This window comes from Ranitomeya variabilis, chromosome 2, assembly GCF_051348905.1.
Source record: "Ranitomeya variabilis isolate aRanVar5 chromosome 2, aRanVar5.hap1, whole genome shotgun sequence".
NCBI lineage: Eukaryota > Metazoa > Chordata > Amphibia > Anura > Dendrobatidae > Ranitomeya > Ranitomeya variabilis.
The window spans coordinates 123,536,485-123,560,015 of NC_135233.1; the positions used below are offsets into that span (position 1 = coordinate 123,536,485).

The 23,531-nt window shown below is 52.1% G+C and overlaps 56 non-coding genes across 56 annotated transcripts; all 56 read right to left on the reverse strand.

Moving 5' to 3' along the window:
* Positions 1-62: 62 nt before the first annotated feature.
* On the reverse strand, positions 63-178 carry LOC143810367 (U5 spliceosomal RNA). Its single transcript, XR_013222824.1, has one exon. It is a non-coding gene; the product is annotated as a U5 spliceosomal RNA (small nuclear RNA).
* A 310-nt stretch (positions 179-488) lies between these two features.
* Positions 489-604, reverse strand: LOC143810516 (U5 spliceosomal RNA). Its single transcript, XR_013222967.1, has one exon. It is a non-coding gene; the product is annotated as a U5 spliceosomal RNA (small nuclear RNA).
* Positions 605-865: 261 nt separating this feature from the next.
* Positions 866-981, reverse strand: LOC143810417 (U5 spliceosomal RNA). Its single transcript, XR_013222873.1, has one exon. It is a non-coding gene; the product is annotated as a U5 spliceosomal RNA (small nuclear RNA).
* Positions 982-1,291: 310 nt separating this feature from the next.
* On the reverse strand, positions 1,292-1,407 carry LOC143810720 (U5 spliceosomal RNA). The gene has a single exon (XR_013223154.1). It is a non-coding gene; the product is annotated as a U5 spliceosomal RNA (small nuclear RNA).
* Positions 1,408-1,668: 261 nt separating this feature from the next.
* Positions 1,669-1,784, reverse strand: LOC143810368 (U5 spliceosomal RNA). The gene has a single exon (XR_013222825.1). It is a non-coding gene; the product is annotated as a U5 spliceosomal RNA (small nuclear RNA).
* Positions 1,785-2,094: 310 nt separating this feature from the next.
* LOC143811206 (U5 spliceosomal RNA) lies at positions 2,095-2,210 on the reverse strand. Its single transcript, XR_013223493.1, has one exon. It is a non-coding gene; the product is annotated as a U5 spliceosomal RNA (small nuclear RNA).
* Positions 2,211-2,520: 310 nt separating this feature from the next.
* LOC143810343 (U5 spliceosomal RNA) lies at positions 2,521-2,636 on the reverse strand. Its single transcript, XR_013222801.1, has one exon. It is a non-coding gene; the product is annotated as a U5 spliceosomal RNA (small nuclear RNA).
* A 310-nt stretch (positions 2,637-2,946) lies between these two features.
* On the reverse strand, positions 2,947-3,062 carry LOC143810583 (U5 spliceosomal RNA). Its single transcript, XR_013223033.1, has one exon. It is a non-coding gene; the product is annotated as a U5 spliceosomal RNA (small nuclear RNA).
* A 310-nt stretch (positions 3,063-3,372) lies between these two features.
* Positions 3,373-3,488, reverse strand: LOC143810597 (U5 spliceosomal RNA). The gene has a single exon (XR_013223047.1). It is a non-coding gene; the product is annotated as a U5 spliceosomal RNA (small nuclear RNA).
* Positions 3,489-3,798: 310 nt separating this feature from the next.
* Positions 3,799-3,914, reverse strand: LOC143810658 (U5 spliceosomal RNA). The gene has a single exon (XR_013223099.1). It is a non-coding gene; the product is annotated as a U5 spliceosomal RNA (small nuclear RNA).
* Positions 3,915-4,175: 261 nt separating this feature from the next.
* On the reverse strand, positions 4,176-4,291 carry LOC143810369 (U5 spliceosomal RNA). Its single transcript, XR_013222826.1, has one exon. It is a non-coding gene; the product is annotated as a U5 spliceosomal RNA (small nuclear RNA).
* Positions 4,292-4,601: 310 nt separating this feature from the next.
* Positions 4,602-4,717, reverse strand: LOC143810517 (U5 spliceosomal RNA). The gene has a single exon (XR_013222968.1). It is a non-coding gene; the product is annotated as a U5 spliceosomal RNA (small nuclear RNA).
* A 261-nt stretch (positions 4,718-4,978) lies between these two features.
* Positions 4,979-5,094, reverse strand: LOC143810370 (U5 spliceosomal RNA). The gene has a single exon (XR_013222827.1). It is a non-coding gene; the product is annotated as a U5 spliceosomal RNA (small nuclear RNA).
* A 310-nt stretch (positions 5,095-5,404) lies between these two features.
* Positions 5,405-5,520, reverse strand: LOC143810659 (U5 spliceosomal RNA). Its single transcript, XR_013223100.1, has one exon. It is a non-coding gene; the product is annotated as a U5 spliceosomal RNA (small nuclear RNA).
* Positions 5,521-5,781: 261 nt separating this feature from the next.
* On the reverse strand, positions 5,782-5,897 carry LOC143810371 (U5 spliceosomal RNA). The gene has a single exon (XR_013222828.1). It is a non-coding gene; the product is annotated as a U5 spliceosomal RNA (small nuclear RNA).
* A 310-nt stretch (positions 5,898-6,207) lies between these two features.
* On the reverse strand, positions 6,208-6,323 carry LOC143810518 (U5 spliceosomal RNA). Its single transcript, XR_013222969.1, has one exon. It is a non-coding gene; the product is annotated as a U5 spliceosomal RNA (small nuclear RNA).
* A 261-nt stretch (positions 6,324-6,584) lies between these two features.
* LOC143810372 (U5 spliceosomal RNA) lies at positions 6,585-6,700 on the reverse strand. Its single transcript, XR_013222829.1, has one exon. It is a non-coding gene; the product is annotated as a U5 spliceosomal RNA (small nuclear RNA).
* Positions 6,701-7,317: 617 nt separating this feature from the next.
* LOC143810453 (U5 spliceosomal RNA) lies at positions 7,318-7,433 on the reverse strand. The gene has a single exon (XR_013222907.1). It is a non-coding gene; the product is annotated as a U5 spliceosomal RNA (small nuclear RNA).
* Positions 7,434-7,694: 261 nt separating this feature from the next.
* On the reverse strand, positions 7,695-7,810 carry LOC143810373 (U5 spliceosomal RNA). The gene has a single exon (XR_013222830.1). It is a non-coding gene; the product is annotated as a U5 spliceosomal RNA (small nuclear RNA).
* Positions 7,811-8,120: 310 nt separating this feature from the next.
* On the reverse strand, positions 8,121-8,236 carry LOC143810519 (U5 spliceosomal RNA). The gene has a single exon (XR_013222970.1). It is a non-coding gene; the product is annotated as a U5 spliceosomal RNA (small nuclear RNA).
* A 261-nt stretch (positions 8,237-8,497) lies between these two features.
* LOC143810375 (U5 spliceosomal RNA) lies at positions 8,498-8,613 on the reverse strand. Its single transcript, XR_013222832.1, has one exon. It is a non-coding gene; the product is annotated as a U5 spliceosomal RNA (small nuclear RNA).
* Positions 8,614-8,923: 310 nt separating this feature from the next.
* LOC143810721 (U5 spliceosomal RNA) lies at positions 8,924-9,039 on the reverse strand. Its single transcript, XR_013223155.1, has one exon. It is a non-coding gene; the product is annotated as a U5 spliceosomal RNA (small nuclear RNA).
* Positions 9,040-9,300: 261 nt separating this feature from the next.
* On the reverse strand, positions 9,301-9,416 carry LOC143810377 (U5 spliceosomal RNA). Its single transcript, XR_013222833.1, has one exon. It is a non-coding gene; the product is annotated as a U5 spliceosomal RNA (small nuclear RNA).
* Positions 9,417-9,726: 310 nt separating this feature from the next.
* On the reverse strand, positions 9,727-9,842 carry LOC143810264 (U5 spliceosomal RNA). Its single transcript, XR_013222724.1, has one exon. It is a non-coding gene; the product is annotated as a U5 spliceosomal RNA (small nuclear RNA).
* A 310-nt stretch (positions 9,843-10,152) lies between these two features.
* On the reverse strand, positions 10,153-10,268 carry LOC143810345 (U5 spliceosomal RNA). Its single transcript, XR_013222802.1, has one exon. It is a non-coding gene; the product is annotated as a U5 spliceosomal RNA (small nuclear RNA).
* Positions 10,269-10,578: 310 nt separating this feature from the next.
* Positions 10,579-10,694, reverse strand: LOC143810584 (U5 spliceosomal RNA). Its single transcript, XR_013223034.1, has one exon. It is a non-coding gene; the product is annotated as a U5 spliceosomal RNA (small nuclear RNA).
* A 310-nt stretch (positions 10,695-11,004) lies between these two features.
* On the reverse strand, positions 11,005-11,120 carry LOC143811160 (U5 spliceosomal RNA). Its single transcript, XR_013223448.1, has one exon. It is a non-coding gene; the product is annotated as a U5 spliceosomal RNA (small nuclear RNA).
* A 310-nt stretch (positions 11,121-11,430) lies between these two features.
* LOC143811255 (U5 spliceosomal RNA) lies at positions 11,431-11,546 on the reverse strand. Its single transcript, XR_013223540.1, has one exon. It is a non-coding gene; the product is annotated as a U5 spliceosomal RNA (small nuclear RNA).
* A 310-nt stretch (positions 11,547-11,856) lies between these two features.
* Positions 11,857-11,972, reverse strand: LOC143810282 (U5 spliceosomal RNA). The gene has a single exon (XR_013222742.1). It is a non-coding gene; the product is annotated as a U5 spliceosomal RNA (small nuclear RNA).
* Positions 11,973-12,282: 310 nt separating this feature from the next.
* Positions 12,283-12,398, reverse strand: LOC143810378 (U5 spliceosomal RNA). The gene has a single exon (XR_013222834.1). It is a non-coding gene; the product is annotated as a U5 spliceosomal RNA (small nuclear RNA).
* A 310-nt stretch (positions 12,399-12,708) lies between these two features.
* On the reverse strand, positions 12,709-12,824 carry LOC143810506 (U5 spliceosomal RNA). The gene has a single exon (XR_013222958.1). It is a non-coding gene; the product is annotated as a U5 spliceosomal RNA (small nuclear RNA).
* A 310-nt stretch (positions 12,825-13,134) lies between these two features.
* LOC143810520 (U5 spliceosomal RNA) lies at positions 13,135-13,250 on the reverse strand. The gene has a single exon (XR_013222971.1). It is a non-coding gene; the product is annotated as a U5 spliceosomal RNA (small nuclear RNA).
* A 310-nt stretch (positions 13,251-13,560) lies between these two features.
* LOC143810474 (U5 spliceosomal RNA) lies at positions 13,561-13,676 on the reverse strand. Its single transcript, XR_013222927.1, has one exon. It is a non-coding gene; the product is annotated as a U5 spliceosomal RNA (small nuclear RNA).
* Positions 13,677-13,986: 310 nt separating this feature from the next.
* On the reverse strand, positions 13,987-14,102 carry LOC143810521 (U5 spliceosomal RNA). Its single transcript, XR_013222972.1, has one exon. It is a non-coding gene; the product is annotated as a U5 spliceosomal RNA (small nuclear RNA).
* Positions 14,103-14,363: 261 nt separating this feature from the next.
* Positions 14,364-14,479, reverse strand: LOC143810466 (U5 spliceosomal RNA). The gene has a single exon (XR_013222919.1). It is a non-coding gene; the product is annotated as a U5 spliceosomal RNA (small nuclear RNA).
* A 310-nt stretch (positions 14,480-14,789) lies between these two features.
* LOC143810492 (U5 spliceosomal RNA) lies at positions 14,790-14,905 on the reverse strand. The gene has a single exon (XR_013222944.1). It is a non-coding gene; the product is annotated as a U5 spliceosomal RNA (small nuclear RNA).
* A 310-nt stretch (positions 14,906-15,215) lies between these two features.
* On the reverse strand, positions 15,216-15,331 carry LOC143810346 (U5 spliceosomal RNA). The gene has a single exon (XR_013222803.1). It is a non-coding gene; the product is annotated as a U5 spliceosomal RNA (small nuclear RNA).
* Positions 15,332-15,641: 310 nt separating this feature from the next.
* Positions 15,642-15,757, reverse strand: LOC143810491 (U5 spliceosomal RNA). Its single transcript, XR_013222943.1, has one exon. It is a non-coding gene; the product is annotated as a U5 spliceosomal RNA (small nuclear RNA).
* A 310-nt stretch (positions 15,758-16,067) lies between these two features.
* Positions 16,068-16,183, reverse strand: LOC143810457 (U5 spliceosomal RNA). The gene has a single exon (XR_013222911.1). It is a non-coding gene; the product is annotated as a U5 spliceosomal RNA (small nuclear RNA).
* Positions 16,184-16,493: 310 nt separating this feature from the next.
* Positions 16,494-16,609, reverse strand: LOC143810379 (U5 spliceosomal RNA). Its single transcript, XR_013222835.1, has one exon. It is a non-coding gene; the product is annotated as a U5 spliceosomal RNA (small nuclear RNA).
* A 310-nt stretch (positions 16,610-16,919) lies between these two features.
* LOC143810522 (U5 spliceosomal RNA) lies at positions 16,920-17,035 on the reverse strand. Its single transcript, XR_013222973.1, has one exon. It is a non-coding gene; the product is annotated as a U5 spliceosomal RNA (small nuclear RNA).
* Positions 17,036-17,341: 306 nt separating this feature from the next.
* LOC143810682 (U5 spliceosomal RNA) lies at positions 17,342-17,457 on the reverse strand. The gene has a single exon (XR_013223119.1). It is a non-coding gene; the product is annotated as a U5 spliceosomal RNA (small nuclear RNA).
* Positions 17,458-17,767: 310 nt separating this feature from the next.
* Positions 17,768-17,883, reverse strand: LOC143810635 (U5 spliceosomal RNA). The gene has a single exon (XR_013223079.1). It is a non-coding gene; the product is annotated as a U5 spliceosomal RNA (small nuclear RNA).
* A 310-nt stretch (positions 17,884-18,193) lies between these two features.
* LOC143810601 (U5 spliceosomal RNA) lies at positions 18,194-18,309 on the reverse strand. The gene has a single exon (XR_013223050.1). It is a non-coding gene; the product is annotated as a U5 spliceosomal RNA (small nuclear RNA).
* Positions 18,310-18,613: 304 nt separating this feature from the next.
* LOC143810676 (U5 spliceosomal RNA) lies at positions 18,614-18,729 on the reverse strand. The gene has a single exon (XR_013223115.1). It is a non-coding gene; the product is annotated as a U5 spliceosomal RNA (small nuclear RNA).
* Positions 18,730-19,035: 306 nt separating this feature from the next.
* On the reverse strand, positions 19,036-19,151 carry LOC143810607 (U5 spliceosomal RNA). Its single transcript, XR_013223055.1, has one exon. It is a non-coding gene; the product is annotated as a U5 spliceosomal RNA (small nuclear RNA).
* Positions 19,152-19,461: 310 nt separating this feature from the next.
* LOC143810678 (U5 spliceosomal RNA) lies at positions 19,462-19,577 on the reverse strand. Its single transcript, XR_013223116.1, has one exon. It is a non-coding gene; the product is annotated as a U5 spliceosomal RNA (small nuclear RNA).
* Positions 19,578-19,883: 306 nt separating this feature from the next.
* Positions 19,884-19,999, reverse strand: LOC143810608 (U5 spliceosomal RNA). Its single transcript, XR_013223056.1, has one exon. It is a non-coding gene; the product is annotated as a U5 spliceosomal RNA (small nuclear RNA).
* Positions 20,000-20,309: 310 nt separating this feature from the next.
* Positions 20,310-20,425, reverse strand: LOC143810606 (U5 spliceosomal RNA). Its single transcript, XR_013223054.1, has one exon. It is a non-coding gene; the product is annotated as a U5 spliceosomal RNA (small nuclear RNA).
* A 314-nt stretch (positions 20,426-20,739) lies between these two features.
* On the reverse strand, positions 20,740-20,855 carry LOC143810620 (U5 spliceosomal RNA). The gene has a single exon (XR_013223067.1). It is a non-coding gene; the product is annotated as a U5 spliceosomal RNA (small nuclear RNA).
* A 310-nt stretch (positions 20,856-21,165) lies between these two features.
* LOC143810435 (U5 spliceosomal RNA) lies at positions 21,166-21,281 on the reverse strand. Its single transcript, XR_013222890.1, has one exon. It is a non-coding gene; the product is annotated as a U5 spliceosomal RNA (small nuclear RNA).
* A 310-nt stretch (positions 21,282-21,591) lies between these two features.
* LOC143810705 (U5 spliceosomal RNA) lies at positions 21,592-21,707 on the reverse strand. Its single transcript, XR_013223139.1, has one exon. It is a non-coding gene; the product is annotated as a U5 spliceosomal RNA (small nuclear RNA).
* A 306-nt stretch (positions 21,708-22,013) lies between these two features.
* On the reverse strand, positions 22,014-22,129 carry LOC143810590 (U5 spliceosomal RNA). The gene has a single exon (XR_013223040.1). It is a non-coding gene; the product is annotated as a U5 spliceosomal RNA (small nuclear RNA).
* A 310-nt stretch (positions 22,130-22,439) lies between these two features.
* Positions 22,440-22,555, reverse strand: LOC143810569 (U5 spliceosomal RNA). Its single transcript, XR_013223019.1, has one exon. It is a non-coding gene; the product is annotated as a U5 spliceosomal RNA (small nuclear RNA).
* Positions 22,556-22,865: 310 nt separating this feature from the next.
* On the reverse strand, positions 22,866-22,981 carry LOC143810591 (U5 spliceosomal RNA). Its single transcript, XR_013223041.1, has one exon. It is a non-coding gene; the product is annotated as a U5 spliceosomal RNA (small nuclear RNA).
* A 310-nt stretch (positions 22,982-23,291) lies between these two features.
* Positions 23,292-23,407, reverse strand: LOC143810666 (U5 spliceosomal RNA). Its single transcript, XR_013223106.1, has one exon. It is a non-coding gene; the product is annotated as a U5 spliceosomal RNA (small nuclear RNA).
* Between the last annotated feature and the right edge of the window lie 124 nt (positions 23,408-23,531).

Here is a 23,531-nt window from a genome sequence, read left to right on the forward strand (position 1 = left end):
CATGGCTACAATATGCAAATGAGGGCCTCTTCCTTTATTCTGTTGTTGAACCCAATTAAGGAAGCCCCAGCAAGCTGGAGCATGCAAAAATTGCCACAAAACTCAGTTTTGCTCCTCTCCACGGAAATCTTTAGTAAAAGGCGAAAGATTTTTACGTTCTGAAGAGAAGCCAGGGTATACTGGGCAAGGGCCTCCTCCCGACCTACCACCATGGCAGCAGCCCGCACTTGGCCCAGAGAGAGCACCTAGAAGTGGGTGCGTGGTTTGGTGATGGAAAAACAAAAATGGCAACAGCCCATCATCCGCAGGCTGCTCTGTTCTCAGCTCTATGCTGCTGACAGAGCATCACCTGTTCCGCTGCCCGGAAGAAGGCCATCCATGGCTACAATATGCAAATGAGGGCCTCTTCCCAGCAACCCCAGGGTTCAGTCTCCCACCGAAACCCCACCCACCCATTCCTTTATTCTGTTGTTGAACCCATTTATGGATGCCCCAGCAAGCTGGAGCATGCAAAAATTGCCACAAACCTCAGTTTTGCTCCTCTCCACGGAAATCTTTAGTAAAAGGCGAAAGATTTTTACGTTCTGAAGAGAAGGCAGAGTATACTGGGCAAGGGCCTCCTCCCGACCTACCACCATGGCAGCAGCCCTCACTTGGCCCAGGGAGAACACCTAGAAGTGGGTGCGTGGTTTGGTGATGGAAAAACAAAAACGGCAACAGCCCATCGTCCGCAGGCTGCTCTGTTCTCAGCTCTATGCTGCTGACAGAGCATCACCTGTTCCGCTGCCCGGAAGAAGGCCATCCATGGCTACAATATGCAAATGAGGGCCTCTTCCTTTATTCTGTTGTTGAACCCAATTAAGGAAGCCCCAGCAAGCTGGAGCATGCAAAAATTGCCACAAAACTCAGTTTTGCTCCTCTCCACGGAAATCTTTAGTAAAAGGCGAAAGATTTTTGCGTTCTGAAGAGAAGCCAGGGTATACTGGGCAAGGGCCTCCTCCCGACCTACCACCATGGCAGCAGCCCGCACTTGGCCCAGGGAGAGCACCTAGAAGTGGGTGCGTGGTTTGGTAATGGAAAAACAAAAACGGCAACAGCCCATCATCCGCAGGCTGCTCTGTTCTCAGCTCTATGCTGCTGACAGAGCATCACCTGTTCCGCTGCCCGGAAGAAGGCCATCCATGGCTACAATATGCAAATGAGGGCCTCTTCCCAGCAACCCCAGGGTTCAGTCTCCCACCGAAACCCCACCCACCCATTCCTTTATTCTGTTGTTGAACCCAATTAAGGATGCCCCAGCAAGCTTGAGCATGCAATAATTGCCACAAACCTCAGTTTTGCTCCTCTGCACGGAAATCTTTAGTAAAAGGCGAAAGATTTTTACGCTCTGAAGAGAAGGCAGAGTATACTGGGCAAGGGCCTCCTCCCGACCTACCACCATGGCAGCAGCCCTCACTTGGCCCAGGGAGAACACCTAGAAGTGGGTGCGTGGTTTGGTGATGGAAAAACAAAAACGGCAACAGCCCATCGTCCGCAGGCTGCTCTGTTCTCAGCTCTATGCTGCTGACAGAGCATCACCTGTTCCGCTGCCCGGAAGAAGGCCATCCATGGCTACAATATGCAAATGAGGGCCTCTTCCTTTATTCTGTTGTTGAACCCAATTAAGGAAGCCCCAGCAAGCTGGAGCATGCAAAAATTGCCACAAAACTCAGTTTTGCTCCTCTCCACGGAAATCTTTAGTAAAAGGCGAAAGATTTTTACGTTCTGAAGAGAAGCCAGGGTATACTGGGCAAGGGCCTCCTCCCGACCTACCACCATGGCAGCAGCCCGCACTTGGCCCAGGGAGAGCACCTAGAAGTGGGTGCGTGGTTTGGTAATGGAAAAACAAAAACGGCAACAGCCCATCATCCGCAGGCTGCTCTGTTCTCAGCTCTATGCTGCTGACAGAGCATCACCTGTTCCGCTGCCCGGAAGAAGGCCATCCATGGCTACAATATGCAAATGAGGGCCGCTTCCCAGCAACCCCAGGGTTCAGTCTCCCACCGAAACCCCACCCACCCATTCCTTTATTCTGTTGTTGAACCCAATTAAGGAAGCCCCAGCATGCTGGAGCATGCAAAAATTGCCACAAAACTCAGTTTTGCTCCTCTCCACGGAAATCTTTAGTAAAAGGCGAAAGATTTTTACGTTCTGAAGAGAAGCCAGAGTATACTGGGCAAGGGCCTCCTCCCGACCTACCACCATGGCAGCAGCCCTCACTTGGCCCAGGGAGAGCACCTAGAAGTGGGTGCGTGGTTTGGTGATGGAAAAACAAAAACAGCAACAGCCCATCGTCCGCAGGCTGCTCTGTTCTCAGCTCTATGCTGCTGACAGAGCATCACCTGTTCCGCTGCCCGGAAGAAGGCCATCCATGGCTACAATATGCAAATGAGGGCCTCTGCCCATCAACCCCAGGGTTCAGTCTCCCACCGAAACCCCACCCACCCATTCCTTTAGTCTGTTGTTGAACCCAATTAAGGAAGCCCCAGCAAGCTGGAGCATGCAAAAATTGCCACAAAACTCAGTTTTGCTCCTCTCCACGGAAATCTTTAGTAAAAGGCGAAAGATTTTTACGTTCTGAAGAGAAGCTGGAGTATACTGGGCAAGGGCCTCCTCCCGACCTACCACCATGGCAGCAGCCCTCACTTGGCCCAGGGAGAGCAACTAGAAGTGGGTGTGTGGTTTGGTGATGGAAAAACAAAAACGGCAACAGCCCATCGTCCGCAGGCTGCTCTGTTCTCAGCTCTATGCTGCTGACAGAGCATCACCTGTTCCGCTGCCCGGAAGAAGGCCATCCATGGCTACAATATGCAAATGAGGGCCTCTTCCCAGCAACCCCAGGGTTCAGTCTCCGACCGAAACCCCACCCACCCATTCCTTTATTCTGTTGTTGAACCCAACTAAGGAAGCCCCAGCAAGCTGGAGCATGCAAAAATTGCCACAAAACTCAGTTTTGCTCCTCTCCACAGAAATCTTTAGTAAAAGGCGAAAGATTTTTACGTTATGAGAAGAAGCCAGAGTAGACTGGGCAAGGGCCTCCTCCCGACCTACCACCATGGCAGCAGCCCTCACTTGGCCCAGGGCGAGCACCTAGAAGTGGGTGCGTGATTTGGTGATGGAAAAACAAAAACGGCAACAGCCCATCGTCCACAGGCTGCTCTGTTCTCAGCTCTATGCTGCTGACAGAGCATCACCTGTTCCGCTGCCCGGAAGAAGGCCATCCATGGCTACAATATGCAAATGAGGGCCTCTTCCCAGCAACCCCAGGGTTCAGTCTCCCACCAAAACCCCACCCACCCATTCCTTTATTCTGTTGTTGAACCCAATTAAGGAAGCCCCAGCAAGCTGGAGCATGCAAAAATTGCCCCAAAACTCAGTTTTGCTCCTCTCCACAGAAATCTTTAGTAAAAGGCGAAAGATTTTTACGTTCTGAAGAGAAGCCAGGGTATACTGGGCAAGGGCCTCCTCCAGACCTACCACCATGGCAGCAGCCCTCACTTGGCCCAGGGAGAGCACCTAGAAGTGGGTGCGTGGTTTGGTGATGGAAAAACAAAAACGGCAACAGCCCATCATCCGCAGGCTGCTCTGTTCTCAGCTCTATGCTGCTGACAGAGCATCACCTGTTCCGCTGCCCGGAAGAAGGCCATCCATGGCTACAATATGCAAATGAGGGCCTCTTCCCAGCAACCCCAGGGTTCAGTCTCCCACCGAAACCCCACCCACCCATTCCTTTATTCTGTTGTTGAACCCAATTAAGGATGCCCCAGCAAGCTGGAGCATGCAAAAATTGCCACAAACCTCAGTTTTGCTCCTCTCCACGGAAACCTTTAGTAAAAGGCGAAAGATTTTTACGCTCTGAAGAGAAGGCAGAGTATACTGGGCAAGGGCCTCCTCCCGACCTACCACCATGGCAGCAGCCCTCACTTGGCCCAGGGAGAACACCTAGAAGTGGGTGCGTGGTTTGGTGATGGAAAAACAAAAACGGCAACAGCCCATCGTCCGCAGGCTGCTCTGTTCTCAGCTCTATGCTGCTGACAGAGCATCACCTGTTCCGCTGCCCGGAAGAAGGCCATCCATGGCTACAATATGCAAATGAGGGCCTCTTCCTTTATTCTGTTGTTGAACCCAATTAAGGAAGCCCCAGCAAGCTGGAGCATGCAAAAATTGCCACAAAACTCAGTTTTGCTCCTCTCCACGGAAATCTTTAGTAAAAGGCGAAAGATTTTTACGTTCTGAAGAGAAGCCAGGGTATACTGGGCAAGGGCCTCCTCCCGACCTACCACCATGGCAGCAGCCCGCACTTGGCCCAGAGAGAGCACCTAGAAGTGGGTGCGTGGTTTGGTGATGGAAAAACAAAAATGGCAACAGCCCATCATCCGCAGGCTGCTCTGTTCTCAGCTCTATGCTGCTGACAGAGCATCACCTGTTCCGCTGCCCGGAAGAAGGCCATCCATGGCTACAATATGCAAATGAGGGCCTCTTCCCAGCAACCCCAGGGTTCAGTCTCCCACCGAAACCCCACCCACCCATTCCTTTATTCTGTTGTTGAACCCATTTATGGATGCCCCAGCAAGCTGGAGCATGCAAAAATTGCCACAAACCTCAGTTTTGCTCCTCTCCACGGAAATCTTTAGTAAAAGGCGAAAGATTTTTACGTTCTGAAGAGAAGGCAGAGTATACTGGGCAAGGGCCTCCTCCCGACCTACCACCATGGCAGCAGCCCTCACTTGGCCCAGGGAGAACACCTAGAAGTGGGTGCGTGGTTTGGTGATGGAAAAACAAAAACGGCAACAGCCCATCGTCCGCAGGCTGCTCTGTTCTCAGCTCTATGCTGCTGACAGAGCATCACCTGTTCCGCTGCCCGGAAGAAGGCCATCCATGGCTACAATATGCAAATGAGGGCCTCTTCCTTTATTCTGTTGTTGAACCCAATTAAGGAAGCCCCAGCAAGCTGGAGCATGCAAAAATTGCCACAAAACTCAGTTTTGCTCCTCTCCACGGAAATCTTTAGTAAAAGGCGAAAGATTTTTACGTTCTGAAGAGAAGCCAGGGTATACTGGGCAAGGGCCTCCTCCCGACCTACCACCATGGCAGCAGCCCGCACTTGGCCCAGGGAGAGCACCTAGAAGTGGGTGCGTGGTTTGGTAATGGAAAAACAAAAACGGCAACAGCCCATCATCCGCAGGCTGCTCTGTTCTCAGCTCTATGCTGCTGACAGAGCATCACCTGTTCCGCTGCCCGGAAGAAGGCCATCCATGGCTACAATATGCAAATGAGGGCCTCTTCCCAGCAACCCCAGGGTTCAGTCTCCCACCGAAACCCCACCCACCCATTCCTTTATTCTGTTGTTGAACCCAATTAAGGATGCCCCAGCAAGCTGGAGCATGCAAAAATTGCCACAAACCTCAGTTTTGCTCCTCTCCACGGAAACCTTTAGTAAAAGGCGAAAGATTTTTACGCTCTGAAGAGAAGGCAGAGTATACTGGGCAAGGGCCTCCTCCCGACCTACCACCATGGCAGCAGCCCTCACTTGGCCCAGGGAGAACACCTAGAAGTGGGTGCGTGGTTTGGTGATGGAAAAACAAAAACGGCAACAGCCCATCGTCCGCAGGCTGCTCTGTTCTCAGCTCTATGCTGCTGACAGAGCATCACCTGTTCCGCTGCCCGGAAGAAGGCCATCCATGGCTACAATATGCAAATGAGGGCCTCTTCCTTTATTCTGTTGTTGAACCCAATTAAGGAAGCCCCAGCAAGCTGGAGCATGCAAAAATTGCCACAAAACTCAGTTTTGCTCCTCTCCACGGAAATCTTTAGTAAAAGGCGAAAGATTTTTACGTTCTGAAGAGAAGCCAGGGTATACTGGGCAAGGGCCTCCTCCCGACCTACCACCATGGCAGCAGCCCGCACTTGGCCCAGAGAGAGCACCTAGAAGTGGGTGCGTGGTTTGGTGATGGAAAAACAAAAATGGCAACAGCCCATCATCCGCAGGCTGCTCTGTTCTCAGCTCTATGCTGCTGACAGAGCATCACCTGTTCCGCTGCCCGGAAGAAGGCCATCCATGGCTACAATATGCAAATGAGGGCCTCTTCCCAGCAACCCCAGGGTTCAGTCTCCCACCGAAACCCCACCCACCCATTCCTTTATTCTGTTGTTGAACCCATTTATGGATGCCCCAGCAAGCTGGAGCATGCAAAAATTGCCACAAACCTCAGTTTTGCTCCTCTCCACGGAAATCTTTAGTAAAAGGCGAAAGATTTTTACGTTCTGAAGAGAAGGCAGAGTATACTGGGCAAGGGCCTCCTCCCGACCTACCACCATGGCAGCAGCCCTCACTTGGCCCAGGGAGAACACCTAGAAGTGGGTGCGTGGTTTGGTGATGGAAAAACAAAAACGGCAACAGCCCATCGTCCGCAGGCTGCTCTGTTCTCAGCTCTATGCTGCTGACAGAGCATCACCTGTTCCGCTGCCCGGAAGAAGGCCATCCATGGCTACAATATGCAAATGAGGGCCTCTTCCTTTATTCTGTTGTTGAACCCAATTAAGGAAGCCCCAGCAAGCTGGAGCATGCAAAAATTGCCACAAAACTCAGTTTTGCTCCTCTCCACGGAAATCTTTAGTAAAAGGCGAAAGATTTTTACGTTCTGAAGAGAAGCCAGGGTATACTGGGCAAGGGCCTCCTCCCGACCTACCACCATGGCAGCAGCCCGCACTTGGCCCAGGGAGAGCACCTAGAAGTGGGTGCGTGGTTTGGTAATGGAAAAACAAAAACGGCAACAGCCCATCATCCGCAGGCTGCTCTGTTCTCAGCTCTATGCTGCTGACAGAGCATCACCTGTTCCGCTGCCCGGAAGAAGGCCATCCATGGCTACAATATGCAAATGAGGGCCTCCTCCCAGCAACCCCAGGGTTCAGTCTCCGACCGAAACCCCACCCACCCATTCCTTTATTCTGTTGTTGAACCCAACTAAGGCTACGTTCACATTTGCGTTGTGCACCGCAGCGTCGGCGCCGCAACGCACAACGCAAATAAAAACGCAGCAAAACGCATGCACAACGCTGCGTTTTGCGCCGCATGCGTCGTTTTTTTCATTGAATTTGGACGCAGCAAAAATGCAACTTGCTGCGTCCTCTGCGCCCCGACGCGGGCGCCGCAGCGACGCATGCGGGGCAAAACGCAAGTGCGCCGCATGTCCATGCGCCCCCATGTTAAATATAGGGGCGCATGACGCATGCGGCGCCGCTGCGGCGAGGACCGCAAATGTGAACGTAGCCTAAGGAAGCCCCAGCAAGCTGGAGCATGCAAAAATTGCCACAAAACTCAGTTTTGCTCCTCTCCACGGAAACCTTTAGTAAAAGGCGAAAGATTTTTACGCTCTGAAGAGAAGGCAGAGTATACTGGGCAAGGGCCTCCTCCCGACCTACCACCATGGCAGCAGCCCTCACTTGGCCCAGGGAGAACACCTAGAAGTGGGTGCGTGGTTTGGTGATGGAAAAACAAAAACGGCAACAGCCCATCGTCCGCAGGCTGCTCTGTTCTCAGCTCTATGCTGCTGACAGAGCATCACCTGTTCCGCTGCCCGGAAGAAGGCCATCCATGGCTACAATATGCAAATGAGGGCCTCTTCCTTTATTCTGTTGTTGAACCCAATTAAGGAAGCCCCAGCAAGCTGGAGCATGCAAAAATTGCCACAAAACTCAGTTTTGCTCCTCTCCACGGAAATCTTTAGTAAAAGGCGAAAGATTTTTACGTTCTGAAGAGAAGCCAGGGTATACTGGGCAAGGGCCTCCTCCCGACCTACCACCATGGCAGCAGCCCGCACTTGGCCCAGAGAGAGCACCTTGAAGTGGGTGCGTGGTTTGGTGATGGAAAAACAAAAATGGCAACAGCCCATCATCCGCAGGCTGCTCTGTTCTCAGCTCTATGCTGCTGACAGAGCATCACCTGTTCCGCTGCCCGGAAGAAGGCCATCCATGGCTACAATATGCAAATGAGGGCCTCTTCCCAGCAACCCCAGGGTTCAGTCTCCCACCGAAACCCCACCCACCCATTCCTTTATTCTGTTGTTGAACCCATTTATGGATGCCCCAGCAAGCTGGAGCATGCAAAAATTGCCACAAACCTCAGTTTTGCTCCTCTCCACGGAAATCTTTAGTAAAAGGCGAAAGATTTTTACGTTCTGAAGAGAAGGCAGAGTATACTGGGCAAGGGCCTCCTCCCGACCTACCACCATGGCAGCAGCCCTCACTTGGCCCAGGGAGAACACCTAGAAGTGGGTGCGTGGTTTGGTGATGGAAAAACAAAAACGGCAACAGCCCATCGTCCGCAGGCTGCTCTGTTCTCAGCTCTATGCTGCTGACAGAGCATCACCTGTTCCGCTGCCCGGAAGAAGGCCATCCATGGCTACAATATGCAAATGAGGGCCTCTTCCTTTATTCTGTTGTTGAACCCAATTAAGGAAGCCCCAGCAAGCTGGAGCATGCAAAAATTGCCACAAAACTCAGTTTTGCTCCTCTCCACGGAAATCTTTAGTAAAAGGCGAAAGATTTTTACGTTCTGAAGAGAAGCCAGGGTATACTGGGCAAGGGCCTCCTCCCGACCTACCACCATGGCAGCAGCCCGCACTTGGCCCAGGGAGAGCACCTAGAAGTGGGTGCGTGGTTTGGTAATGGAAAAACAAAAACGGCAACAGCCCATCATCCGCAGGCTGCTCTGTTCTCAGCTCTATGCTGCTGACAGAGCATCACCTGTTCCGCTGCCCGGAAGAAGGCCATCCATGGCTACAATATGCAAATGAGGGCCTCTTCCCAGCAACCCCAGGGTTCAGTCTCCCACCGAAACCCCACCCACCCATTCCTTTATTCTGTTGTTGAACCCAATTAAGGATGCCCCAGCAAGCTTGAGCATGCAATAATTGCCACAAACCTCAGTTTTGCTCCTCTGCACGGAAATCTTTAGTAAAAGGCGAAAGATTTTTACGCTCTGAAGAGAAGGCAGAGTATACTGGGCAAGGGCCTCCTCCCGACCTACCACCATGGCAGCAGCCCTCACTTGGCCCAGGGAGAACACCTAGAAGTGGGTGCGTGGTTTGGTGATGGAAAAACAAAAACGGCAACAGCCCATCGTCCGCAGGCTGCTCTGTTCTCAGCTCTATGCTGCTGACAGAGCATCACCTGTTCCGCTGCCCGGAAGAAGGCCATCCATGGCTACAATATGCAAATGAGGGCCTCTTCCTTTATTCTGTTGTTGAACCCAATTAAGGAAGCCCCAGCAAGCTGGAGCATGCAAAAATTGCCACAAAACTCAGTTTTGCTCCTCTCCACGGAAATCTTTAGTAAAAGGCGAAAGATTTTTACGTTCTGAAGAGAAGCCAGGGTATACTGGGCAAGGGCCTCCTCCCGACCTACCACCATGGCAGCAGCCCGCACTTGGCCCAGGGAGAGCACCTAGAAGTGGGTGCGTGGTTTGGTAATGGAAAAACAAAAACGGCAACAGCCCATCATCCGCAGGCTGCTCTGTTCTCAGCTCTATGCTGCTGACAGAGCATCACCTGTTCCGCTGCCCGGAAGAAGGCCATCCATGGCTACAATATGCAAATGAGGGCCGCTTCCCAGCAACCCCAGGGTTCAGTCTCCCACCGAAACCCCACCCACCCATTCCTTTATTCTGTTGTTGAACCCAATTAAGGAAGCCCCAGCATGCTGGAGCATGCAAAAATTGCCACAAAACTCAGTTTTGCTCCTCTCCACGGAAATCTTTAGTAAAAGGCGAAAGATTTTTACGTTCTGAAGAAAAGCCAGAGTATACTGGGCAAGGGCCTCCTCCCGACCTACCACCATGGCAGCAGCCCTCACTTGGCCCAGGGAGAGCACCTAGAAGTGGGTGCGTGGTTTGGTGATGGAAAAACAAAAACAGCAACAGCCCATCGTCCGCAGGCTGCTCTGTTCTCAGCTCTATGCTGCTGACAGAGCATCACCTGTTCCGCTGCCCGGAAGAAGGCCATCCATGGCTACAATATGCAAATGAGGGCCTCTGCCCATCAACCCCAGGGTTCAGTCTCCCACCGAAACCCCACCCACCCATTCCTTTAGTCTGTTGTTGAACCCAATTAAGGAAGCCCCAGCAAGCTGGAGCATGCAAAAATTGCCACAAAACTCAGTTTTGCTCCTCTCCACGGAAATCTTTAGTAAAAGGCGAAAGATTTTTACGTTCTGAAGAGAAGCTGGAGTATACTGGGCAAGGGCCTCCTCCCGACCTACCACCATGGCAGCAGCCCTCACTTGGCCCAGGGAGAGCAACTAGAAGTGGGTGTGTGGTTTGGTGATGGAAAAACAAAAACGGCAACAGCCCATCGTCCGCAGGCTGCTCTGTTCTCAGCTCTATGCTGCTGACAGAGCATCACCTGTTCCGCTGCCCGGAAGAAGGCCATCCATGGCTACAATATGCAAATGAGGGCCTCTTCCCAGCAACCCCAGGGTTCAGTCTCCGACCGAAACCCCACCCACCCATTCCTTTATTCTGTTGTTGAACCCAACTAAGGAAGCCCCAGCAAGCTGGAGCATGCAAAAATTGCCACAAAACTCAGTTTTGCTCCTCTCCACAGAAATCTTTAGTAAAAGGCGAAAGATTTTTACGTTATGAGAAGAAGCCAGAGTAGACTGGGCAAGGGCCTCCTCCCGACCTACCACCATGGCAGCAGCCCTCACTTGGCCCAGGGCGAGCACCTAGAAGTGGGTGCGTGATTTGGTGATGGAAAAACAAAAACGGCAACAGCCCATCGTCCACAGGCTGCTCTGTTCTCAGCTCTATGCTGCTGACAGAGCATCACCTGTTCCGCTGCCCGGAAGAAGGCCATCCATGGCTACAATATGCAAATGAGGGCCTCTTCCCAGCAACCCCAGGGTTCAGTCTCCCACCGAAACCCCACCCACCCATTCCTTTATTCTGTTGTTGAACCCAATTAAGGAAGCCCCAGCAAGCTGGAGCATGCAAAAATTGCCACAAAACTCAGTTTTGCTCCTCTCCACGGAAATCTTTAGTAAAAGGCGAAAGATTTTTACGTTCTGAAGAGAAGCCAGAGTATACTGGGCAAGGGCCTCCTCCCGACCTACCACCATGGCAGCAGCCCTCACTTGGCCCAGGGAGAGCACCTAGAAGTGGGTGCGTGGTTTGGTGATGGAAAAACAAAAACAGCAACAGCCCATCGTCCGCAGGCTGCTCTGTTCTCAGCTCTATGCTGCTGACAGAGCATCACCTGTTCCGCTGCCCGGAAGAAGGCCATCCATGGCTACAATATGCAAATGAGGGCCTCTGCCCAGCAACCCCAGGGTTCAGTCTCCCACCGAAACCCCACCCACCCATTCCTTTATTCTGTTGTTGAACCCAATTAAGGAAGCCCCAGCAAGCTGGAGCATGCAAAAATTGCCACAAAACTCAGTTTTGCTCCTCTCCACGGAAATCTTTAGTAAAAGGCGAAAGATTTTTACGTTCTGAAGAGAAGCCGGAGTATACTGGGCAAGGGCCTCCTCCCGACCTACCACCATGGCAGCAGCCCTCACTTGGCCCAGGGAGAGCAACTAGAAGTGGGTGCGTGGTTTGGTGATGGAAAAACAAAAACGGCAACAGCCCATCGTCCGCAGGCTGCTCTGTTCTCAGCTCTATGCTGCTGACAGAGCATCACCTGTTCCGCTGCCCGGAAGAAGGCCATCCATGGCTACAATATGCAAATGAGGGCCTCCTCCCAGCAACCCCAGGGTTCAGTCTCCGACCGAAACCCCACCCACCCATTCCTTTATTCTGTTGTTGAACCCAACTAAGGAAGCCCCAGCAAGCTGAAGCATGCAAAAATTGCCAAAAAACTCAGTTTTGCTCCTCTCCACGGAAATCTTTAGTAAAAGGCGAAAGATTTTTACGTTATGAGGAGAAGCCAGAGTACACTGGGCAAGGGCCTCCTCCCGACCTACCACCATGGAAGCAGCCCTCACTTGGCCCAGGGAGAGCACCTAGAAGTGGGTGCGTGGTTTGGTGATGGAAAAACAAAAACGGCAACAGCCCATCGTCCACAGGCTGCTCTGTTCTCAGCTCTATGCTGCTGACAGAGCATCACCTGTTCCGCTGCCCGGAAGAAGGCCAACCATGGCTACAATATGCAAATGAGGGCCTCTTCCCAGCAACCCCAGGGTTCAGTCTCCCACCGAAACCCCACCCACCCATTCCTTTATTCTGTTGTTGAACCTAATTAAGGAAGCCCCAGCAAGCTGGAGCATGCAAAAATTGCCACAAAACTCAGTTTTGCTCCTCTCCACGGAAATCTTTAGTAAAAGGCGAAAGATTTTTACGTTCTGAAGAGAAGCCAGGGTATACTGGGCAAGGGCCTCCTCCCGACCTACCACCATGGCAGCAGCCCGCACTTGGCCCAGTGAGAGCACCTAGAAGTGGGTGCGTGGTTTGGTAATGGAAAAACAAAAACGGCAACAGCCCATCATCCGCAGGCTGCTCTGTTCTCAGCTCTATGCTGCTGACAGAGGATCACCTGTTCCGCTGCCCGGAAGAAGGCCATCCATGGCTACAATATGCAAATGAGGGCCTCTTCCCAGCAACCCCAGGGTTCAGTCTCCCACCGAAACCCCACCCACCCATTCCTTTATTCTGTTGTTGAACCCAATTAAGGAAGCCCCAGCAAGCTGGAGCATGCAAAAATTGCCACAAACCTCAGTTTTGCTCCTCTCCACAGAAATCTTTAGTAAAAGGCGAAAGATTTTTACGTTCTGAAGAGAAGCCAGAGTGTACTGGGCAAGGGCCTCCTCCCGACCTACCACCATGGCAGCAGCCCTCACTTGGCCCAGGGAGAGCACCTAGAAGTGGGTGCGTGGTTTGGTGATGGAAAAACAAAAACGGCAACAGCCCATCATCCGCAGGCTGCTCTGTTCTCAGCTCTATGCTGCTGACAGAGCATCACCTGTTCCGCTGCCCGGAAGAAGGCCATCCATGGCTACAATATGCAAATGAGGGCCTCTTCCCAGCAACCCCAGGGTTCAGTCTCCCACCGAAACCCCACCCACCCATTCATTTATTCTGTTGTTGAACCCAATTAAGGATGCCCCAGCAAGCTGGAGCATGCAAAAATTGCCACAAACCTCAGTTTTGCTCCTCTCCACGGAAATCTTTAGTAAAAGGCGAAAGATTTTTACGTTCTGAAGAGAAGGCAGAGTATCCTGGGCAAGAGCCTCCTCCCGACCTACCACCATGGCAGCAGCCCTCACTTGGCCCAGGGAGAACACCTAGAAGTGGGTGCGTGGTTTGGTAATGGAAAAACAAAAACGGCAACAGCCCATCATCCGCAGGCTGCTCTGTTCTCAACTCTATGCTGCTGACAGAGGATCACCTGTTCCGCTGCCCGGAAGAAGGCCATCCATGGCTACAATATGCAAATGAGGGCCTCTTCCCAGCAACCCCAGGGTTCAGTCTCCCACCGAAACCCCACCCACCCATTCCTTTATTCTGTTGTTGAACCCAATTAAGGAAGCCCCAGCAAGCTGGAGCATGCAAAAATTGCCACAAACCTCAGTTTTGCTCCTCTCCACGGAAATCTTTAGTAAAAGGCGAAAGATTTTTACGTTCTGAAGAGAAGCTAGAGTGTACTGGGCAAGGGCCTCCTCCCGACCTACCACCATGGCAGCAGCCCTCACTTGGCCCAGGGAGAGCACCTAGAAGTGGGTGCGTGGTTTGGTGATGGAAAAACAAAAACGGCAACAGCCCATCATCCGCAGGCTGCTCTGTTCTCAGCTCTATGCTGCTGACAGATCATCACCTGTTCCGCTGACCGGAAGAAGGCCATCCATGGCTACAATATGCAAATGAGGGCCTCTTCCCAGCAACCCCAGGGTTCAGTCTCCCACCGAAACCCCACCCACCCATTCCTTTATTCTGTTGTTGAACCCAATTAAGGATGCCCCAGCAAGCTGGAGCATGCAAAAATTGCCACAAACCTCAGTTTTGCTCCTCTCCACGGAAATCTTTAGTAAAAGGCGAAAGATTTTTACGTTCTGAAGAGAAGGCAGAGTATACTGGGCAAGAGCCTCCTCCCGACCTACCACCATGGCAGCAGCCCTCACTTGGCCCAGGGAGAACACCTAGAAGTGGGTGTGTGGTTTGGTGATGGAAAAACAAAAACGGCAACAGCCCATCGTCCGCAGGCTGCTCTGTTCTCAGCTCTATGCTGCTGACAGAGCATCACCTGTTCCACTGCCCGGAAGAAGGCCATCCATGGCTACAATATGCAAATGAGGGCCTCTTCCTTTATTCTGTTGTTGAACCCAATTAAGGAAGCCCCAGCAAGCTGGAGCATGCAAAAATTGCCACAAAACTCAGTTTTGCTCCTCTCCACGGAAATCTTTAGTAAAAGGCGAAAGATTTTTACATTCTGAAGAGAAGCCAGGGTATACTGGGCAAGGGCCTCCTCCCGACCTACCACCATGGCAGCAGCCCGCACTTGGCCCAGGGAGAGCACCTAGAAGTGGGTGCGTGGTTTGGTAATGGAAAAACAAAAACGGCAACAGCCCATCATCCGCAGGCTGCTCTGTTCTCAGCTCTATGCTGCTGACAGAGCATCACCTGTTCCGCTGCCCGGAAGAAGGCCATCCATGGCTACAATATGCAAATGAGGGCCGCTTCCCAGCAACCCCAGGGTTCAGTCTCCCACCGAAACCCCACCCACCCATTCCTTTATTCTGTTGTTGAACCCAATTAAGGAAGCCCCAGCAAGCTGGAGCATGCAAAAATTGCCACAAAACTCAGTTTTGCTCCTCTCCACGGAAATCTTTAATAAAAGGCGAAAGATTTTTACGTTCTGAAGAGAAGCTAGAGTATACTGGGCAAGGGCCTCCTCCCGACCTACCACCATGGCAGCAGCCCTCACTTGGCCCAGGGAGAGCACCTAGAAGTGGGTGCGTGGTTTGGTGATGGAAAAACAAAAACAGCAACAGCCCATCGTCCGCAGGCTGCTCTGTTCTCAGCTCTATGCTGCTGACAGAGCATCACCTGTTCCGCTGCCCGGAAGAAGGCCATCCATGGCTACAATATGCAAATGAGGGCCTCTGCCCAGCAACCCCAGGGTTCAGTCTCCCACCGAAACCCCACCCACCCATTCCTTTATTCTGTTGTTGAACCCAATTAAGGAAGCCCCAGCAAGCTGGAGCATGCAAAAATTGCCACAAAACTCAGTTTTGCTCCTCTCCACGGAAATCTTTAGTAAAAGGCGAAAGATTTTTACGTTCTGAAGAGAAGCTGGAGTATACTGGGCAAGGGCCTCCTCCCGACCTACCACCATGGCAGCAGCCCTCACTTGGCCCAGGGAGAGCAACTAGAAGTGGGTGCGTGGTTTGGTGATGGAAAAACAAAAACGGCAACAGCCCATCGTCCGCAGGCTGCTCTGTTCTCAGCTCTATGCTGCTGACAGAGCATCACCTGTTCCGCTGCCCGGAAGAAGGCCATCCATGGCTCCAATATGCAAATGAGGGCCTCTGCCCAGCAACCCCAGGGTTCAGTCTCCCACCGAAACCCCACCCACCCATTCCTTTATTCTGTTGTTGAACCCAATTAAGGAAGCCCCAGCAAGCTGGAGCATGCAATAATTGCCACAAAACTCAGTTTTGCTCCTCTCCACGGAAATCTTTAGTAAAAGGCGAAAGATTTTTACGTTCTGAAGAGAAGCTGGAGTATTCTGGGCAAGGGCCTCCTCCCGACCTACCACCATGGCAGCAGCCCTCACTTGGCCCAGGGAGAGCAACTAGAAGTGGGTGCGTGGTTTGGTGATGGAAAAACAAAAACGGCAACAGCCCATCGTCCGCAGGCTGCTCTGTTCTCAGCTCTATGCTGCTGACAGAGCATCACCTGTTCCGCTGCCCGGAAGAAGGCCATCCATGGCTACAATATGCAAATGAGGGCCTCTTCCCAGCAACCCCAGGGTTCAGTCTCCGACCGAAACCCCACCCACCCATTCCTTTATTCTGTTGTTGAACCCAACTAAGGAAGCCCCAGCAAGCTGGAGAATGCAAAAATTGCCACAAAACTCAGTTTTGCTCCTCTCCACGGAAATCTTTAGTAAAAGGCGAAAGATTTTTACGTTATGAGGAGAAGCCAGAGTACACTGGGCAAAGGCCTCCTCCCGACCTACCACCATGGCAGCAGCCCTCACTTGGCCCAGGGAGAGCAACTAGAAGTGGGTGCGTGGTTTGGTGATGGAAAAACAAAAACGGCAACAGCCCATCGTCCACAGGCTGCTCTGTTCTCAGCTCTATGCTGCTGACAGAGCATCACCTGTTCCGCTGCCCGGAAGAAGGCCAACCATGGCTATAATATGCAAATGAGGGCCTCTTCCCAGCAACCCCAGGGTTCAGTCTCCCACCGAAACCCCACCCACCCATTCCTTTATTCTGTTGTTGAACCCAATTAAGGAAGCCCCAGCAAGCTGGAGCATGCAAAAATTGCCACAAAACTCAGTTTTGCTCCTCTCCACGGAAATCTTTAGTAAAAGGCGAAAGATTTTTACGTTCTGAAGAGAAGCCAGGGTATACTGGGCAAGGGCCTCCTCCCGACCTACCACCATGGCAGCAGCCCTCACTTGGCCCAGGGAGAGCACCTAGAAGTGGGTGCGTGGTTTGGTGATGGAAAAACAAAAACGGCAACAGCCCATCATCCGCAGGCTGCTCTGTTCTCAGCTCTATGCTGCTGACAGAGCATCACCTGTTCCGCTGCCCGGAAGAAGGCCATCCATGGCTACAATATGCAAATGAGGGCCTCTGCCCAGCAACCCCAGGGTTCAGTCTCCCACCGAAACCCCACCCACCCATTCCTTTATTCTGTTGTTGAACCCAATTAAGGATGCCCCAGCAAGCTGGAGCATGCAAAAATTGCCACAAACCTCAGTTTTGCTCCTCTCCACGGAAATCTTTAGTAAAAGGCGAAAGATTTTTACGTTCTGAAGAGAAGGCAGAGTATACTGGGCAAGGGCCTCCTCCCGACCTACCACCATGGCAGCAGCCCTCACTTGGCCCAGGGAGAACACCTAGAAGTGGGTGCGTGGTTTGGTGATGGAAAAACAAAAACGGCAACAGCCCATCGTCCGCAGGCTGCTCTGTTCTCAGCTCTATGCTGCTGACAGAGCATCACCTGTTCCGCTGCCCGGAAGAAGGCCATCCATGGCTACAATATGCAAATGAGGGCCTCTTCCCAGCAACCCCAGGGTTCAGTCTCCCACCGAAACCCCACCCATTCCTTTATTCTGTTGTTGAACCCAATTAAGGAAGCCCCAGCAAGCTGGAGCATGCAAAAATTGCCACAAAACTCAGTTTTGCTCTTCTCCACGGAAATCTTTAGTAAAAAGCGAAAGATTTTTACGTTCTGAGGAGAAGCCAGAGTACACTGGGCAAGGGCCTCCTCCCGACCTACCACCATGGCAGCAGCCCTCACTTGGCCCAGGGAGAGCACCTAGAAGTGGGTGCGTGGTTTGGTGATGGAAAAACAAAAACGGCAACAGCCCATCGTCCGCAGGCTGCTCTGTTCTCAGCTCTATGCTGCTGACAGAGCATCACCTGTTCCGCTGCCCGGAAGAAGGCCATCCATGGCTACAATATGCAAATGAGGGCATCTTCCCAGCAACCCCAGGGTTCAGTCTCCCACCGAAACCCCACCCACCCATTCCTTTATTCTGTTGTTGAACCCAATTAAGGAAGCCCCAGCAAGATGGATTATGCAAAAATTGCCACAAAACTCAGTTTTGCTCCTCTCCACGAAAATCTTTAGTAAAAGGCGAAAGATTTTTACGTTCTGAAGAGAAGCTAGAGTATACTGGGCAAGGGCCTCCTCCCGACCTACCACCATGGCAGCAGCCCTCACTTGGCCCAGGGAGAGCACCTAGAAGTGGGTGCGTGGTTTGGTGATGGAAAAACAAAAATGGCAACAGCCCATCGTCCGCAGGCTGCTCTGTTCTCAGCTCTATGCTGCTGACAGAGCATCACCTGTTCCGCTGCCCAGAAGAAGGCCATCCATGGCTACAATATGCAAATGAGGGCCTCTTCCCAGCCACCCCAGGGTTCAGTCTCCCACCGAAACCCCACCCACCCATTCCTTTATTCTGTTGTTGAACCCAATTAAGGAAGCCCCAGCAAGCTGGAGCATGCAAAAATTGCCACAAAACTCAGTTTTGCTCCTCTCCACGAAAATCTTTAGTAAAAGGCGAAAGATTTTTACGTTCTGAAGAAAAGCTAGAGTATACTGGGCAAGGGCCTCCTCCCGACCTACCACCATGGCAGCAGCCCTCACTTGGCCCAGGGAGAGCACCTAGAAGTGGGTGCGTGGTTTGGTGATGGAAAAACAAAAACGGCAACAGCCCATCGTACGCAGGCTGCTCTGTTCTCAGGCTGCTGACAGAGCATCACCTGTTCCGCTGCCCGGAAGAAGGCCATCCATGGCTACAATATGCAAATGAGGGCCTCTTCCCAGCAACCCCAGGGTTCAGTCTCCCACCGAAACCCCACCCACCCATTCCTTTATTCTGTTGTAGAACCCAATTAAGGAAGCCCCAACAAGCTGGAGCATGCAAAAATTGCCACAAAACTCAGTTTTGCTCCTCTCCACGGAAATCTTTAGTAAAAGGTGAAAGATTTTTACGTTCTGAAGATAAACTAGAGTATACGGGGCAAGGGCCTCCTCCCGACCTACCACCATGGCAGCAGCCCTCACTTGGCCCAGGGAGAGCACCTAGAAGTGGGTGCGTGGTTTGGTGATGGAAAAACAAAAACGGCAACAGCCCATCGTCCGCAGGCTGCTCTGTTCTCAGCTCTATGCTGCTGACAGAGCATCACCTGTTCCGCTGCCCGGAAGAAGGCCATCCATGGCTACAATATGCAAATGAGGGCCTCTTCCCAGCAACCCCAGGGTTCAGTCTCCCACCGAAACCCCACCCATTCCTTTATTCTGTTGTTGAACCCAATTAAGGAAGCCCCAGCAAGCTGGAGCATGCAAAAATTGCCACAAAACTCAGTTTTGCTCCTCTCCGCTGAAATCTTTAGTAAAAGGCGAAAGATTTTTACGTGCTGAAGAGAAGCCAGAGTATACTGGGCAAGGGCCTCCTCCTGACCTACCACCATGGCAGCAGCCCTCACTTGGCCCAGGGAGAGCACCTAGAAGTGGGTGCGTGGTTTGGTGATGGAAAAACAAAAACGGCAACAGCCCATCGTCCGCAGGCTGCTCTGTTCTCAGCTCTATGCTGCTGGCAAAGCATCACCTGTTCCGCTGCCCGGAAGAAGGCCATCCATGGCTACAATATGCAAATGAGGGCCTCTTCCCAGCAACCCCAGGGTTCAGTCTCCCACCGAAACCCCACCCACCCATTCCTTTATTCTGTTGTTGAACCCAATTAAGGAAGCCCCAACAAGCTGGAGCATGCAAAAATTGCCACAAAACTCAGTTTTGCTCCTCTCCACGGAAATCTTTAGTAAAAGGTGAAAGATTTTTACGTTCTGAAGATAAACTAGAGTATACGGGGCAAGGGCCTCCTCCCGACCTACCACCATGGCAGCAGCCCTCACTTGGCCCAGGGAGAGCACCTAGAAGTGGGTGCGTGGTTTGGTGATGGAAAAACAAAAACGGCAACAGCCCATCGTCCGCAGGCTGCTCTGTTCTCAGCTCTATGCTGCTGACAGAGCATCACCTGTTCCGCTGCCCGGAAGAAGGCCATCCATGGCTACAATATGCAAATGAGGGCCTCTTCCCAGCAACCCCAGGGTTCAGTCTCCCACCGAAACCCCACCCATTCCTTTATTCTGTTGTTGAACCCAATTAAGGAAGCCCCAGCAAGCTGGAGCATGCAAAAATTGCCACAAAACTCAGTTTTGCTCCTCTCCGCTGAAATCTTTAGTAAAAGGCGAAAGATTTTTACGTGCTGAAGAGAAGCCAGAGTATACTGGGCAAGGGCCTCCTCCTGACCTACCACCATGGCAGCAGCCCTCACTTGGCCCAGGGAGAGCACCTAGAAGTGGGTGCGTGGTTTGGTGATGGAAAAACAAAAACGGCAACAGCCCATCGTCCGCAGGCTGCTCTGTTCTCAGCTCTATGCTGCTGGCAAAGCATCACCTGTTCCGCTGCCCGGAAGAAGGCCATCCATGGCTACAATATGCAAATGAGGGCCTCTTCCCAGCAACCCCAGGGTTCAGTCTCCCACCGAAACCCCACCCACCCATTCCTTTATTCTGTTGTTGAACCCAATTAAGGAAGCCCCAGCAAGCTGGAGCATGCAAAAATTGCCACAAAACTCAGTTTTGCAACTCTCCACGGAAATCTTTAGTAAAAGGCGAAAGATTTTTACGTTCTGAGGAGAAGCTAGAGTACACTGGGCAAGGGCCTCCTCCCTACCTACCACCATGGCAGCAGCCCTCACTTGGCCCAGGGAGAGCACCTAGAAGTGGGTGCGTGGTTTGGTGATGGAAAAACAAAAACGGCAACAACCCATCGTCCACAGGCTGCTTTGTTCTCAGCTCTATGCTGCTGACAGAGCATCACCTGTTCCGCTGCCCGGAAGAAGGCCATCCATGGCTACAATATGCAAATGAGGGCCTCTTCCCAGCAACCCCAGGGTTCAGTCTCCCACCGAAACCCCACCCACCCATTCATTCCTTTATTCTGTTGTTGAACCCAATTAAGGAAGCCCCAGCAAGCTGGAGCATGCAAAAATTGCCACAAAACTCAGTTTTGCTCCTCTCCACGGAAATCTTTAGTAAAAGGAGAAAGATTTTTACGTTCTGAAGAAAAGCCAAAGTACACTGGGCAAGGGCCTCCTCCCGACCTACCACCATGGCAGCAGCCCTCACTTGGCCCAGGGAGAGCACCTAGAAGTGGGTGCGTGGTTTGGTGATGGAAAAACAAAAACGGCAACAGCCCATCGTCCGCAGGCTGCTCTGTTCTCAGCTCTATGCTGCTGACAGAGCATCACCTGTTTCGCTGCCCGGAAGAAGGCCATCCATGGCTACAATATGCAAATGATGGCATCTTCCCAGCAACCCCAGGGTTCAGTCTCCCACCGAAACCCCACCCACCCATTTCTTTATTCTGTTGTTGAACCCAATTAAGGAAGCCCCAGCAAGATGGAGCATGCAAAAATTGCCACAAAACTCAGTTTTGCTCCTCTCCACGAAAATCTTTAGTAAAAGGCGAAAGATTTTTACGTTCTGAAGAGAAGCTAGAGTATACTGGGCAAGGGCCTCCTCCCGACCTACCACCATGGCAGCAGCCCTCACTTGGCCCAGGGAGAGCACCTAGAAGTGGGTGCGTGGTTTGGTGATGGAAAAACAAAAACGGCAACAGCCCATCGTCCGCAGGCTGCTCTGTTCTCAGCTCTATGCTGCTGACAGAGCATCACCTGTTCCGCTGCCCGGAAGAAGGCCATCCATGGCTACAATATGCAAATGAGGGCCTCTTCCCAGCAACCCCAGGGTTCAGTCTCCCACCAAAACCCCACCCACCCATTCCTTTATTCTGTTGTTGAACCCAATTAAGGAAGCCTCAGCAAGCTGGAGCATGCAAAAATTGCCACAAAACTCAGTTTTGCTCCTCTCCACGGAAATCTTTAGTAAAAGGTGAAAGATTTTTACGTTCTGAAGATAAACTAGAGTATACGGGGCAAGGGCCTCCTCCCGACCTACCACCATGGCAGCAGCCCTCACTTGGCCCAGGGAGAGCACCTAGAAGTGGGTGCGTGGTTTGGTGATGGAAAAACAAAAACGGCAACAGCCCATCGTCCGCAGGCTGCTCTGTTCTCAGCTCTATGCTGCTGACAGAGCATCACCTGTTCCGCTGCCCGGAAGAAGGCCATCCATGGCTACAACATGCAAATGAGAGCCTCTTCCCAGCAACCCCAGGGTTCAGTCTCCCACCGAAACCCCACCCATTCCTTTATTCTGTTGTTGAACCCAATTAAGGAAGCCCCAGCAAGCTGGAGCATGCAAAAATTGCCACAAAACTCAGTTTTGCTCCTCTCCACGGAAAACTTTAGTAAAAGGCGAAAGATTTTTACGTTCTGAGGAGAAGCCAGAGTACACTGGGCAAGGGCCTCCTCCCGACCTACCACCATGGCAGCAGCCCTCACTTGGCCCAGGGAGAGCACCTAGAAGTGGGTGCGTGGTTTGGTGATGGAAAAACAAAAACGGCAACAGCCCATCGTCCGCAGGCTGCTCTGTTCTCAGCTCTATGCTGCTGACAGAGCATCACCTGTTCCGCTGCCCGGAAGAAGGCCATCCATGGCTACAATATGCAAATGAGGGCATCTTCCCAGCAACCCCAGGGTTCAGTCTCCCACCGAAACCCCACCCACCCATTCCTTTATTCTGTTGTTGAACCCAATTAAGGAAGCCCCAGCAAGATGGATTATGCAAAAATTGCCACAAAACTCAGTTTTGCTCCTCTCCACGAAAATCTTTAGTAAAAGGCGAAAGATTTTTACGTTCTGAAGAGAAGCCAGAGTATACTGGGCAAGGGCCTCCTCCCGACCTACCACCATGGCAGCAGCCCTCACTTGGCCCAGGGAGAGCACCTAGAAGTGGGTGCGTGGTTTGGTGATGGAAAAACAAAAACGGCAACAGCCCATCGTCCGCAGGCTGCTCTGTTCTCAGCTCTATGCTGCTGGCAAAGCATCACCTGTTCCGCTGCCCGGAAGAAGGCCATCCATGGCTACAATATGCAAATGAGGGCCTCTTCCCAGCAACCCCAGGGTTCAGTCTCCCACCGAAACCCCACCCACCCATTCCTTTATTCTGTTGTTGAACCCAATTAAGGAAGCCCCAGCAAGCTGGAGCATGCAAAAATTGCCACAAAACTCAGTTTTGCTCCTCTCCACGGAAAACTTTAGTAAAAGGCGAAAGATTTTTACGTTCTGAGGAGAAGCCAGAGTACACTGGGCAAGGGCCTCCTCCCGACCTACCACCATGGCAGCAGCCCTCACTTGGCCCAGGGAGAGCACCTAGAAGTGGGTGCGTGGTTTGGTGATGGAAAAACAAAAACGGCAACAGCCCATCGTCCGCAGGCTGCTCTGTTCTCAGCTCTATGCTGCTGGCAAAGCATCACCTGTTCCGCTGCCCGGAAGAAGGCCATCCATGGCTACAATATGCAAATGAGGGCCTCTTCCCAGCAACCCCAGGGTTCAGTCTCCCACCGAAACCCCACCCACCCATTCCTTTATTCTGTTGTTGAACCCAATTAAGGAAGCCCCAGCAAGCTGGAGCATGCAAAAATTGCCACAAAACTCAGTTTTGCTCCTGTCCACGGAAAACTTTAGTAAAAGGCGAAAGATTTTTACGTTCTGAGGAGAAGCCAGAGTACACTGGGCAAGGGCCTCCTCCCGACCTACCACCATGGCAGCAGCCCTCACTTGGCCCAGGGAGAGCACCTAGAAGTGGGTGCGTGGTTTGGTGATGGAAAAACAAAAACGGCAACAGCCCATCGT